Genomic DNA, 13,751 nt, shown 5'->3' on the forward strand with positions numbered 1-13,751 from the left:
AGAGGGAGACAAGAGATGACTACACTAAACAGATTCAGAAGGATGTAGGTTGCCAAAAGTACTGGGAGATGAAGCAGCTTGCACAGGATAGAGTAGAATGGAGATCTGCATCAAACCAGTCTCTGGACTGAAGGCAACAACAACAACAACAACAGCAGCAGCAGCAGCAGCAGTTTTCTTCTGGGACTCCAAGCACTCTCAAGACCAGTACTTAAAGCACCTGAGGGAGACAAAAATGTCGAAATGTCTCCTTAGTTCTGCCTCAACTAATATGCAGTTAGATTCGGAATTTAAGTTGGAAGATACAAGAACAATTCTGCTGTCACCCAAGATCCCTTTCATCTTCTTGTTTTTATGTGCCTTGCTTGCTTTTGTCATCTGGCTTTTTCACCACTGGCAGAAATATTGATGCTGAAAGCTCACAAGTCCAAACTCTCTCTCGACTCTGTGAAATAAGAGAGATTTCTTTTTCATAAAACTTCATATATTGATTCAAATATTACAATCGGAAACACTTCTTATAATGCTTTTTTGTCGTTAAACATCAGCATTCAGTACATTAATAGAGCAGCCTTTACATTAATAGAGCAGCCTTTTCATCTCGGAGGATACAGACAGAATGCAAGTTTTGACTGTCCTTGCCATTAGTCATTATCATGACCCTCGTAATTCTCTGGAGTGCTGATGTCATGCTTGCTTCAATGTCATTCCTGTTCTCTGGCTGTAAGCATGCCAATACTTTCCATGCCCATAGGTCATCTCCCTCTATTCCTCTCGTCAAATATGGCATTGCTAATAGCACAAACATGCACAATAATTATTACACTTGTTGTTCTTATCACTATTTATTGGCTCCCATTTTTGCCCCCGAATAAAAATACACATTTTCCTGGGTGAAAATATCCTGCGGAACTGTAAAACGTATTAATACCTTGAGTGGTAAAGGTTTTATACGCCACTTTCCGGCACTTTAGGAAATGAAACTCAGCAAAAAAATAACACTTTTTGGAAAGATTTTTGATGTGCACCAACATGTACGTTGCATATTTTTGTGATACGCAAGTATAAATACAAATTCCACCAAACACAGCACGTTAGTTTCTTAAGCACTGAAATCCAGATTGCAGTGTGCTTTTCTCAGCATGTCACAGCTCACATCACATTATCTTGCAATTAATATACTTGTAGTATAGCTTTTTTTTGCGAGTGTTATCCTTTAAGTTGTCTCAAACACGAATATGCCAGTAAATTTTTAAATGATGATGCAAATTTCATGTCTTCTGCGCCCGAAATTCTTGTAAGCGGCTGGTCCTCAAAGCCTTAAGTTTTGCTTTAGAGTCAATCACTCTGTGATTTAAGAAATTCATTGCACGTTTTCACACATAACATAATTAATGTTGTGTAAAAGGAAATTTACTTTGAAAGTAATGCTTCTCAAACCACCATTTGGAATATTTTTCTGTGACTTGTTAGAAATGTAAACTTTTGTGACGTCATGCTCATTTAATTCATTTGTTGTGAAGTATTGCATAGTCTTTGTCCTGAAGCCTTTGACACATATCACTGTCAGTGAACACTTATGTGCACTTTACACTGGTGTTTCTATCTCATTTATGTTTTATTGCTGGAATATTATTCTACAATAGCGGGCTAAAGTAAAATTCTTTGTTAGAATATAAGTCCTTACCAGTCAAAATTACATAAATTTAACTCAAAAGTAAGTCAATAAAAAATTTTTGGAATTTAAAAAATTCCTGGGTTTTTTCCCCAGTTTTCTCTCAGATGAAATTATTTCCCGGTTTTTCCCAAATTTGCCAAAGTGTTTACACCCTGTAGCTAGCTAGACTCATTGGTGTTAGGTAATGAAGGTACCAATCTCTAACTCTGTGCTCTGGTTGTACCTGCATATGTTATTCAGGAGCTTTGTCTGTAGTTCGCTCTGTAATCATATACTGTGTCTGTGCAATCCAGGTGCAAAAATGACAGCCTCAGCTCCTACTGCTGTTGTGTTGATCTTTGGTGTCACTCCCTCATTTCCTTCCTGTTAGGTAGTTTGGCAGGCCATAATACTCATAGCATACATTATTTTCACTACTTGCTAGCTTAAAGCTTATCTATTATTATTGCATAGCGTAGTATGTGGCATGTGGTGTAATTTCACACCAGCCTGTCGCTTCATCCCCCTTCCTCCCCTGCCCCTATGATGGTTTCTGCATATTCGTCTTTATTATTACAACTTTTCTGCTCATGTTCTTAACCTAAAACTGTTATCAGATAGTCAAATTAGATATAAAATGCAGTTAACAGGATAGAGAGAGTGATAGGAAGTTGTTATGCAGAAACAGAAGTGTAGAAGCAATTTAACAATTAACTTGCCACTTTTAGGCGATATATTTCTTCAACACGTCTATATTGTAAAGTCCCTTCTTTCCCATATGATGGTTACAAGAGGAATACTGCTTTTGGATACAGCAATCAACTATTTCATATGGGTCTCCATAGCAATGGAAAAATGTACTTGTTTCTCTTTAAGATTTGAGTTTGGGTTGTACACTCTTATCAACACTGTCATGTACCTTAAACTCTGGTACTGTTGTTCTGCTTGTTTTCTTAAGTGTCTTTCCATATTGTAGTAATATAAATTTCACCTCTTGCTGGGCTGTAGGGCCAAGTGAAACATTTCAGTAACTGTTTGTCAATGTATTTCTTATCCAACACTTCCACAAATGATAAGCCTGTTGCTAAATGGGAAGTTCATTTAACTAGAAGGTGTACTATTAACTGAGCCCAAGTAGTATGCTTCTCTGAACAAGACATATGATGTAGTTCCCAATTTCTTTCATTACCCATTTAGAGGGATTCAATTGTGGATGATATTTTAAAATAGTGAAATGCTTCACATCTTCCCACACTAAAAGCTCTTCAAATTGTGATCATTGTCGATGAGTAAACAGTTTGGTTTACTCACATCCTCAAAATATAGTCCCTCAAGCAATTGATTGTTGTATTAGTATTATTGGCTGACACCGTTTAATGGATTTTGACAAGCACTGTAATAAGACTAAAATATAAACCATCCAACCTCTGTCCTGTAGTAAAGAACCATAGAAGTCTGCCTTCATGATGTCATATGATGCTTTATGTATTACAGGATATAGCTTATATGGTACTCAACATTTCTTGTACCTTTTGACACAAATCATTACACAACATATTCCTCTTTTTCTTCTTCCTCCCTCTGTCTCCCTGAAGGTTGGCTTATGCATCTGACATGATGTAACCATTGTCTGGGTAACGCGTAATTCCCAGCTCTGGGTTGACACATAGGGTTTGCATGTAACCCTCTGGTACAGGCCACACCCAGGGAGGAGCGATTGCCTGGGCTGTTACCTTTTCAAATTACAAATTACTTCTTTCATCCCTCAAGCCAACAAACATCTGAATTGTCATCTGCCACCTGCACATGCTCCAAGAAATCAATCAGAGGCAATTGGTCTTTTCCTTCACCAACTCTGAAATCCTCTCCAACGGTGTTGCCACACGATACCCTCACTAAGCAGATCTCTGTGTTACCAGTACACGCCAACAACCACCTGGACTCTGCATAGTTTCAGACTCCGCATGTACTTATTACCATTTGGACTTCTTCTGCACAGCCCAGCTCACCCGTTGTCTCGAGTGGTCTATCCTCTCTGACACATACTTGAGCAGCCATTTCCAGTGCACTCCATTTGCTGACTCCTACCCCACCTATGTGCACAGCCAAATGGCAGCTTTATAAGGGCGACTGGAGTTCTCTCTGATGACTTTTGATGAACATTTCCCAAGTTGTGATGACCAGGTAGAATACTTTACGAACGTTATCCTTACCATCACAGAATGTTCCATTCCTCGCACTTCATCTTTACTGTGCCATGTGCCTGTGCTTCGGTGCACAGAGGCGTTCCACGATGCAATTCGCTTGCAGAGATATGATCTCAGCATTTGTAATTGTCATCCTGTGATGGCAAACTGTATTCGTTGTAAACAGTTGCATATACAGTGTCATCACGTTCTTCGAGACAGCAACAAAGCTAATTGGATTTCATTTAGTAGTTCTTTCAATGATTCCACTCCCTCTTCCATCATGTGGGTCAACATCCAGTTGCTCTCTGGGACCAAGGTCCATTCTCCAGTTTCCGGCCTGGCCATAGCAGTTGATGTTATAGTGGATCCTATTTTTATCTCCAACACCTTGGGCTGCTGTTTTGCAGAGATTTTGAGCTCTACCCACTATCACTCTGTCTTCCTCCATTGGAAACAAGTGGAGGAGGCTCCCATGATACCCTTCTCTTCTCAGAATCGTGAGTACTACAGCACTGCTTTCACTATGAGAGAGCTAGATCATGCTCTCACTTCATCCTGAACCTCTGCACCAGGGCCAGAAGATGTTCACATACAGAAATTGCAGAACCTTTCTTTCGCAGGCAAGCACTTTCTTCTTCATGTGTACAGTCGCATCTGGGCAGAGTGCATGTTTCCCAGATGCTGGCATGAAGCCACTGTCATATCCATACCTAAGGCTGGTATGGACCAACACTTTCCTTCTAGCTACCGCCCCATTTCACTCATCAGTTGTGTCTGCAAGGTGATGGAACATATCATTCGTGCCCAGCTAGTCTTGCAGTTTGCTAACCACTCTACAATGTGGATTTTGAATGAGCCATTATGCAGTTGACCTTTTTTGTTGATGATTTTGCAATCTGTTGCAGTTCTCCATGGACTTGTCTCCTTGAGTGGTGTCTACAGCATTGTCTCGATCATCCTTACTCGTGGAGCATTGACAGTGGCTTTTTCTTTTCCACTGACTAAACCATTTTTATTAATTTCTGGAGCACATTGGGTTTCTTCCACTGTCTTTTTATCTTGAGCCTGCTGCTCTTCCATTTGTTGAAACTGTGAAGTTCCTGGGGCTCATGCTTGACAGAAAACTTTCTTGGGCCTCCCACGTGTCTTACTTTGCCGCCCACTGTACGCAGTTGCTCATTGTCCTACAGCAGACCAGATGACCCACTTCTGTTTATACCGGTCCCTTGTCCGTTTGAAACTACACTATTGGTGTTTCATTTATGCATATGCAACATCTATCCATCTTACACTGTCTCAATACAATACACCATCATGGCATCCGTATGGCCACTGGTGCCTTTTACACTAGCTTGTTTGGGATGTATGCAGAAGCGACAGAATTACCGTTGTTGTACCAAAGTGATGTTCTACACAGCAGACACACATGCTGTTTGAAACTTCCTGACAGATTAAAACTGTGCCGGACCGAGACTCGAACTCAGGACCTTTGCAAGTACTCTACCAACTGAGCTACCCAAGCACGACTCTCACCCTGTCCTTACCTGGCAGAACTAGCACTCATGGAAGAAGGGATATAGTGGAGACACAGCCTGGGGGATGTTTATAGAATGAAATTTTCACATTAGCACACTCTCTGCTGCAGAGTGCAAATTTCATTCTGGACCATGCTGTCTGTATGGCATGCCTGGCCACCCATCCTATGCCACCTCTTTTGATGATTCCTTTGACTGCCAGTACAAGGCGTGTCCATCTTCTCTGTTACCTCCTGGAGATTGCTTTCAGCTATTGCTCCGGCAGCTTAACTTCATGCTACCTGCCACATTCCTGATGGATGTGAACCCTTCACCACCTTGACTTCATGCAGCAGCCCATGGTCAACTTGGACTTCATTCACTTCCTAAAAACACTACTTCAGACTTGCACTATTGCCGCAAGTTTCTCTACCTTTGCAAGGAATTATGCGATAGTACATTTGTGTACCGTTATGACTCTCGGACTGACCGTGGTGTCCGGTGTATCTTCATCATTGGCACCAATGATTTTCGGTATAGGCTCCTGGAACACAGCTTAGTATTTTCAGCGTAGTTCTTCGCCCTCTATCAGGCCATGCAGTAAGTCTGGTGACACAGACTTTTCAATTGTGACATTTGCTCCAACTCTCTCTGTGCCCCTCAGAGCGTCTGGGCTGTACACCGTCCATACCTTAGTGCAACGGGTCCAGGAAAGCTTTCACTTGCTCACTCTTGATGAAGCCACTTTGACATTTATGCGAGTCCCTGGTCACATCATTCTGATGGGAAACAAGGCTGCAGATGCTGCTACCAAGGCTGCAGTCCTCCTACATCGGTCCACTAGTACTTCCATTCACTCCGATGATCTCTGTGTTGTCGTCAATCAGCATGTGGTGTCACTTAGGCTTCATCTCTGGTCTTCCCTTCATGGGAACAAGTTCTGGGGAATTAAATCTCTCCTAGTGACTTGGTTAACCTCCACTCAGTTCTCTCACTGCAAGGAGATCATTTTAGCTATGTTGTGTATTGGACACTGTCTTTCTAGCCATCCCATTCATTAAGTGGTGATCCCACACCACTTTGTGCTCAGTGTCCTCAACCTTTGACAGTTCGCCATTTCCTGATGGAATGCTCTTTTTTTTAACCACTTATGCTCTAATTTATGTTTGCCGTCTGAGCTATTGACCGTTTTAGTGAACGACGCATGGGCTGTCGACTGCTCTTTACCTTTTTTTCTAACAGTCTTTAGTTCAGTACCTCTGTTGTCTCTCTAGTGTATTTTGTGGATATTTCTCCAGGTCCCTGTTTTTAACTTCCTTTCCTTCTGTCAATTGGGCCTAACATGCAGTCACTTTTAGCTCCTTTTTTATCTTCATGTATATAGATCTGACATGGGTGTGAATGACCTTAGTTGTTTTTGCGACCTAAAGCAAAACAAACAAACATCCTGAGGAATACAATTTTTCAAAATGCTGAATCTTTGTTGACACTCTAAAACAGAGACCCTTGATACACTACCCATTTATCCTTTTCTTTTTCTGATAGAATAGCTGGTTTGCTTGCTGCCAATACCTCTCCAACATCTTTATTCATTTGAGATGCTTCTTTTATCTTTCATACTAAGTACTGTATTTCATTGTTTGTGTAACAGATAGGAAATTGATGGTGAATATAACTCCAATACCTCCTGTTCTGGGCACATCAAATCCAGGGGTAATCTGGATAGAGCATTGGGTTTACATTCTGTGACTCCTTTACACAATTTATTTGTATTTGGAGTTCCCTCAGTAAGAGTACCCAGCACATAATCTTGCTATGTAGCAGTCTGCTGTCGATTAGGAAAGATGATGATTGGGGATTGGTGTAAACTGCAATCTTCAACCCCCAAATAAGCATCTGAAACTCATACCTAGCTTTCCTTTTCAGTGTCTGTGTAATTCAGTTCATGCTTGTTAAGGCGCCTGCTTGCAAAATCTATAGATATATGTTGTCCTCCTTTGGGATTCTGTGCCCATTGAAAGAATTCCACTCCCAGACCGTATTCTGTGACATCACAGACTAATTTAAATGATTAGTGCATTTGAGGGTGACCTAAAGCCTTAGCATTCACTAAAGCATGTTTTACGTTATTAAACATGTTGAGCTTTGTTTCAGTAAGGTTAGGATATGTGAATCATTCATTGCTTGCCCTTTCATGAAACTTCTATGAAATCCCACTAGGATTAGGAACGCACATATTTGTTTTACATGCAGGTTTTGGGACTGCTTGAGCACTGTAATTCTTTTGGGGTCAGGTTTTATTCCCTTCACTCTCATCAAATGTCCTAGAAGTATCAGTTTTCCCAACCAAACTGTGATTTTCCTAACTGTGTGGTGGTTTCCCTTTCTAATAATCTCTTTAAAGTTTTTATCAACAATGCGCAATGATCACACAGATTTTTCGAGACCATCAAAATGTCAATCTCATACATAATCAATTCATGGAGCAGGTCCAAGCCCAAAGATACGTCAACAGCCTGTTTGAACACTGCTACTGATATGTGGAGCCCAAAAGGAAGCTCTTCAAATCAATATGACTTACCTTCAAACAAAAATGATGTTAAAGGTCTGGAGTTAGCATGTAGGGGTATCTACCAGTACCCAGCAGTTAAATCTGTTGAACTGAAAGTTTGTACTTTTTCAAATCGTGATAAAAGTTCCTCCGTGTCTACTAACTGCCCCCCCTGCAGGTCTGGGGGTTTGAATAGGCCCGAGGTATTCCTGCCTTTCGTAAGAGGTGACTAAAAGGGGTCTCACATGTTTTGGCCTTTATGTGATGGTCCCCTGTAGGGTCTGATCTCCAATTTTCAAAAATTTTCTCAAAGATCGAGCCAACTGGGGAAGGGTGCCTTATGTGGTGCGTAGTTTCCATCATGCACTGAGACCTCTCGCATCCTTCTTTGATGGATCTGCACTTCCACTCATTCTCCAGCCGTTGGGTGTGCTTTCCTCCATCCTCTGTGCAGTATCACTTTCTGCGCTGTCAATGATAATATACCAAGTGAGGTGGCACAGTGGCTAGCACACTGGACTTGCATTCGGGAGGACGGCGGTTCAATCCCGCATCCGACCATCCTGATTTAGGTTTTCTGTGATTTCCCTAAATCACTCCAGGCAAATGCCGGGATGGTTCCTTTGTAAGGGCACGGCCGATTTCCCGTCCTTCCCTAATCCAATGAGACCGATGACCTCACTGTCTGGTCTCCTCCCCCAAACAACCCAACCCCAACTCAGCTATTCCTTATCGCAGTATCTATAACCTTAGAAAACTTTACTTCAACGGTAATGGACTTCTTAGCTCGTTTGCGCCTTATATCCAGCATGGTAGCCAGTCCGTTGTGGTGGGGCCGCGGTGTACCCTGTTGGTTGTAGCCCCCTGACCACACAGGGATTGCTCTGCTGATGCCTGCACTGTTAACCCCCCACATATGCCAAGTAGTAGATTCCCGTCACCCTCAAGCAAGAGGAGTGCCGGCAATGGCCATCCTGCCAGGTGGCCTTTGCTGCGGCTGGGTGGTGCCCATGGGGAGGCCCCTGGTCGGAGTGGGTGGCATCAGGGTGGATGACATACCATGAAGCACTGTACATCATCTTTTGCTGGTGGTCAAACACCAGCAGCCTCTAAGCAGTTGAGGTCTAACTTCAATGCTAAGAAATACCACACCAAATTGTCCCCTCCTCCAGCCACACAATGGGAGGAATGCCAGGCTAGGGATGGCAGCAAAACTTATTCACCCTGGTACCTCAAATGTACAAGAGTTGATGGGGAATCTTTCTTGTCAATGAAACCTAAGTTTTTTGTGGAGCATTTAGAGGACAAGTTTGGGGAGGTGGACGGCTTGTCCAAAATGTGGTCAGGGTTGATCTTGATCAAAACATCTGCCCAGTCACAGGCACTACTCGCCTGTGACAACCTGGGGGATGTTTCTGTAACCATCACGCCCCAGAAGAGCTTAAATATGGTTCGAGGGATAATCAGGTTGTCACTTGTGCCTTCATCTTGGCCTTTGAGGATGACACATAATCCGAGAAGGTCAAGGTGATGGGTTACCACTGACACAGTGCTGTAAGTGCAGGAAGTTCGGCCACATGTTTTCCCGCTGTACTTCCAGCATAACTTGTTGGGATTGTAGACATCCTTCACATACTCCCTGTGCCCCGCCTCCCATTTGTGTCAACTGCAGAGAACACCATTCACCTTTCTCGCCAGACTGCAGGATTCTCCAGAAAGAAAGAAAAATAATGGAATACAAGACCCTGGACCGACTGACCTCCACTGAGACTATAAGAGAAAATATGAAAGGCTACATCCTGTGCGTTGACGTCTACCTACGCTGCTGCTACGACAAAGGTTTTAAAATTTTCTGTTCCGCGATGTACGGTCAGCTCTCAGAGCCGTCAGACTCCACGTGCCCCCTTAATGGTGGGAGCACTTCCCTCTCTGTTGCTCCTGCGCCACCTACTTCATTAGCATCCCCCATCCCCTGCCCCAAACCATTGGGGACGTCAGTCCCCACTTCTCAGCTGGAGAAGCATAATTCTTCTTCAGCTCCTCTCGCCAGGAAGGGATCCCTTGGGTCACTCCCTTCCCAGGTTCCTACCAGTGGCAAAGCTGACACCCGCCAGTGGCTGAGGCAACCACAGGTAGGGCTTCACGGTCCTTTTCTATCTCTGAGACTGAATCAGTGAAGCCCTCCTAGCCGGACAAACCTAAGGAGCAGCAAGAGAAAACTAAACAGAAAAAAAAACCCAAGAACCAAGGCACAGCAGTGGCACCCACCTACAAGCTCTGTGTCTGAGGATGAGGTGGAGATTCTGGTGTCCACTGAGGACCTAGATCTCGCTGGGCCCTCAGACACAATGTATGTCGATCGCACAGGTACTCAACCGATGATAGCAGATCCTCCAGTGAAATGGGGGCAGTTTTTTCCACCACTTGGCTGAGCTATTGCAACTGTTAAGCTTTACATCTAATTTCTGCATTGCCCTCCAGGAAACCTGGTTCCTGGCAATTCAGACCCCTGCCCACTGCGGGTGTAAGGGATATTACAGAAACTGTAGCGACTATAATAGAGTTTTAGGCGTAGTTTGTGTCTATGTTCTGAACTCGGTATGAGGTGAACTTATGCCCCCTTAAAACCCCTCTTGAAGCCGTGGCTGTCAGGATAAGGATGACACAGGAAATAACTATGTGCAATGCAATCTTCCTCCAGTTGGTGCACTACCCCTGAACGTATTGGCTGCACTGATTGATCAACTCCCTAAACCTTCCCTGCTTTTGGGAGTTTTAATGCGTACGACTCCTTGTGGGGTGGTACCATGTATTGCCTGAGGTAGAGAGGTCGAAAATTTACTGTCACAACTCAACCTCTGCCTCTTAAATGCAGGTGCTCCCACATATTTCATTGTGGCACATGACACATATTCAGCTATTGATCTCTCGGTTTTCAGTCCTGGCTTTCTCCCATCTATCTGCTGGAGAGCACTTGATGACCTGTGTGGTAGTGAGAACTTCCCCATCTTCCTGTCACTCCCCTGGCATCATGCCCACTGACACCTACCCAGTTGGTCTTTAAACAAGGCAGACTGGCAAGTCTTCACCTCTGCTGTCACTGCTGAATCTCCCCCACATGGTGCCATCAATGTTGTCGTTGAGCAGGTCACTACAACGATCGTTTCTGCGGCGGAAAATGCGATCCCTCATTCTTTAGGGCGCTCCTGGTGAAAGACAGTCCCTTCGTGGTCACCAGAAGTTGCTGACGCAATTAAAGAGTGTTGGCAAGCTCTACAGCAACATAAGTAGCACCCTTCCCTAGAACCCCTAATGTCTCCATTCACTGTCACAACCCTCAGAATTCTCTGGAGTGCTGCATGTATGCAATAAGGGGTGCACCTGCATGGCTTAACCACCGACCCAGCGAATGAATGTATGGTAGGAACCAGCTGTCTGTCACCCCAATCTTGTACATACACAGTGTCTAACCTCCCAGTTACATATACGTACAAACGAATTCTCTCACAGTATGCATATTTGCATTTGTCAACTACCTAATGAAATATCTACCTGCAGCTGACAAACATCATCCAAGGTTAGGCACATGTATTAACCTGTTACTTTCATGAAGTGGTAAGTCGTACTTAAAGATTAGTTGTCAAAATATAATGCAGAACGTCAAAGCATCAGTTATGCTAGAAACATGAAAAAGTGCAGTCAAATTATGTGTGGTTTGCCTATCACCCATCATGGGATCAGTATGGACATTTAATCTCTCTACGTGCACCAGCCAAATTTCAAACAGTGATAATGTGTTGCACATTGAGAGGGGATTAACAAAGGAAGTATCTCAAATACAGTGATGAATCTGAAATACAATTTACTACAGGTTGATAACAACCACTATCTTTTGGTAGAATGGTGTCAATTTTCTGTAAATTTGCTGTTGACTCATATGCAGCAATATTTAGCAAGGAAGTTGCCCAATATTGTACAAAAGGGACATGGGTTAGGGAAACAGCAAATCTATCCAGCTGCTGAAGGCAAGTGGAGAGAGCATTTATTTACTATGCCAGCCATCATGTTTAGTAATAAACTTTTCTATGTGCTAAGGAACAATAGTATAACAAATATCTCAGGCATACAATTATTGCAGATTTATAATGGACATGATCATCATCATCATCATCATCATCATCATCAGCTAAAAACACATGTCTATGGTTTGGAGTGTGGATTGTTAGATCCCTTAAATGACTAGTTATGTTAGAGAATTTGAAAAGGTAAATGTATAGGCTGCAGTTATAGTGGAAATTAGTGAAATGCTGCAGCAGGATGAACAAGACTTCTGATCAGATGAGTACAGAATTATAAACATAAAATCAAAAAGGGGTACTGCAGGATTAGAGCTAATAACGAGTAAGAAAACAGGAATGCCGTTAAGTTACTATGAACAGCAAGTTAAGGGAGAAGAAAATGTAATTGTGGTGGAAGACTGAAATCCAATAATTGGTCAAGGAAGGTGAGGAAAAGTATTAGGAAAGCATGGCCTGGGGGAAAGGAATGAAAGAGGAAAAGAGAAACCTGGCACGTAGAATTTTGCACAGAGTATAATTAAACCATGGCTCACATTTGGTTTGAAAAGACTATATACATTGAAGACACTGGTAGTTTGCAAATTGATTATGTGTTGCTGAGTTAGAGTTTTTGGAACAAGTTTTTAAATTGTACAATAATTTCAAAGGCAGAATTAGACTGGGACCATAATTGATTAGTTACGAAATGCAGATTCAAACTGAAGAAATTTCAGAAGTGTAGGATATTAAGGACATGGGACCTGGAAGTTAAAGGAATCAGAGTTTGAGGGAGGCATAAGGTGATGTTGGGCTGAAACAGGGGAAAGGAATACAACAGAAGACAAATGACTAGCTTTGAGAGAGAAAATAGGGAAGGCAGGAGAAGATCACAAAGGTAAGAAAAGGCCTTGGAGAAATTGTTGGATAACTCATATTATTGAACATGAATGATGACTGGATAAAATATAAAAATACAGTAAATGAATCAGTGACAAAGGAATAAAAAATTAGATTTACAGAAAGTGCAAAATGGCTGAACATGAATGGATAGAGGACAGATCTAAGGCTGTAGAAACACACATAGCCAGGGGAACTTTACATACCACCTATTGGAAAATAGTCATTTGGAGAAAAGGAAAGAAACCGTACGAATATCAAGAGTTCAGATGGCAAATAAGTACTAAGCAAAAAAAAGGTAAAGCTGAAAAGTGGAAGGGGATATGTAGAGGGACTCTACAAGGGAAATAAACTTGATGATGATCTTATAAAAAGGGAGAGGTAGTAGATGAGAATGAGCTAGAGCTATGATACTAAGAGAAGAATATGACAGAGCACAGAAAGATCTGACTCCAAACAAGTCCCCTGGAGCAAACAACATTCTCTCAAATTAATTAGGTCCTTGGGAGTACCAGCCGTGACAAAATTATTACACATGGTGTGCAAGATATATGAGACAGGCGAAATACTCTTACTTCACACAGAATGTAATGATTGCAATTCCAAAGAAAGTGGTTGCTGGTACTTGTGAATATTGCTAAACTATCAGTTTAAAAAGTCGAGAGAGAGAACTGACATGAATTATTAATAGAATATGGAAAAACTGGTAGAAGCTGAACTCAAGAAATATCCATTTGAATTTTGGAGAAATGTAGGAACATGCGAAGCAGTACTGACTGTATGCCTTATCTTAGAAGCTTTGTTAAAGAAAGGCTGCAAATTTACATTTATAGCCTTTGTAGGCTCAAAAAAAGCTTTCAACTATGTTGACTGTAATGCCCTCTG

General features: G+C 42.3%; 1 protein-coding gene across 2 annotated transcripts in view; it reads left to right on the forward strand.

Annotated features, from left to right (window-relative positions):
• The window catches only part of LOC126271915 (cysteine and histidine-rich protein 1 homolog), a 44,514-nt gene that overhangs the window by 20,584 nt on the left and 10,179 nt on the right, over positions 1 to 13,751 (forward strand). The window lies entirely within an intron of this gene.

This window comes from Schistocerca gregaria, chromosome 5 (genome assembly GCF_023897955.1).
Source record: "Schistocerca gregaria isolate iqSchGreg1 chromosome 5, iqSchGreg1.2, whole genome shotgun sequence".
NCBI classification, from domain to species: domain Eukaryota; kingdom Metazoa; phylum Arthropoda; class Insecta; order Orthoptera; family Acrididae; genus Schistocerca; species Schistocerca gregaria.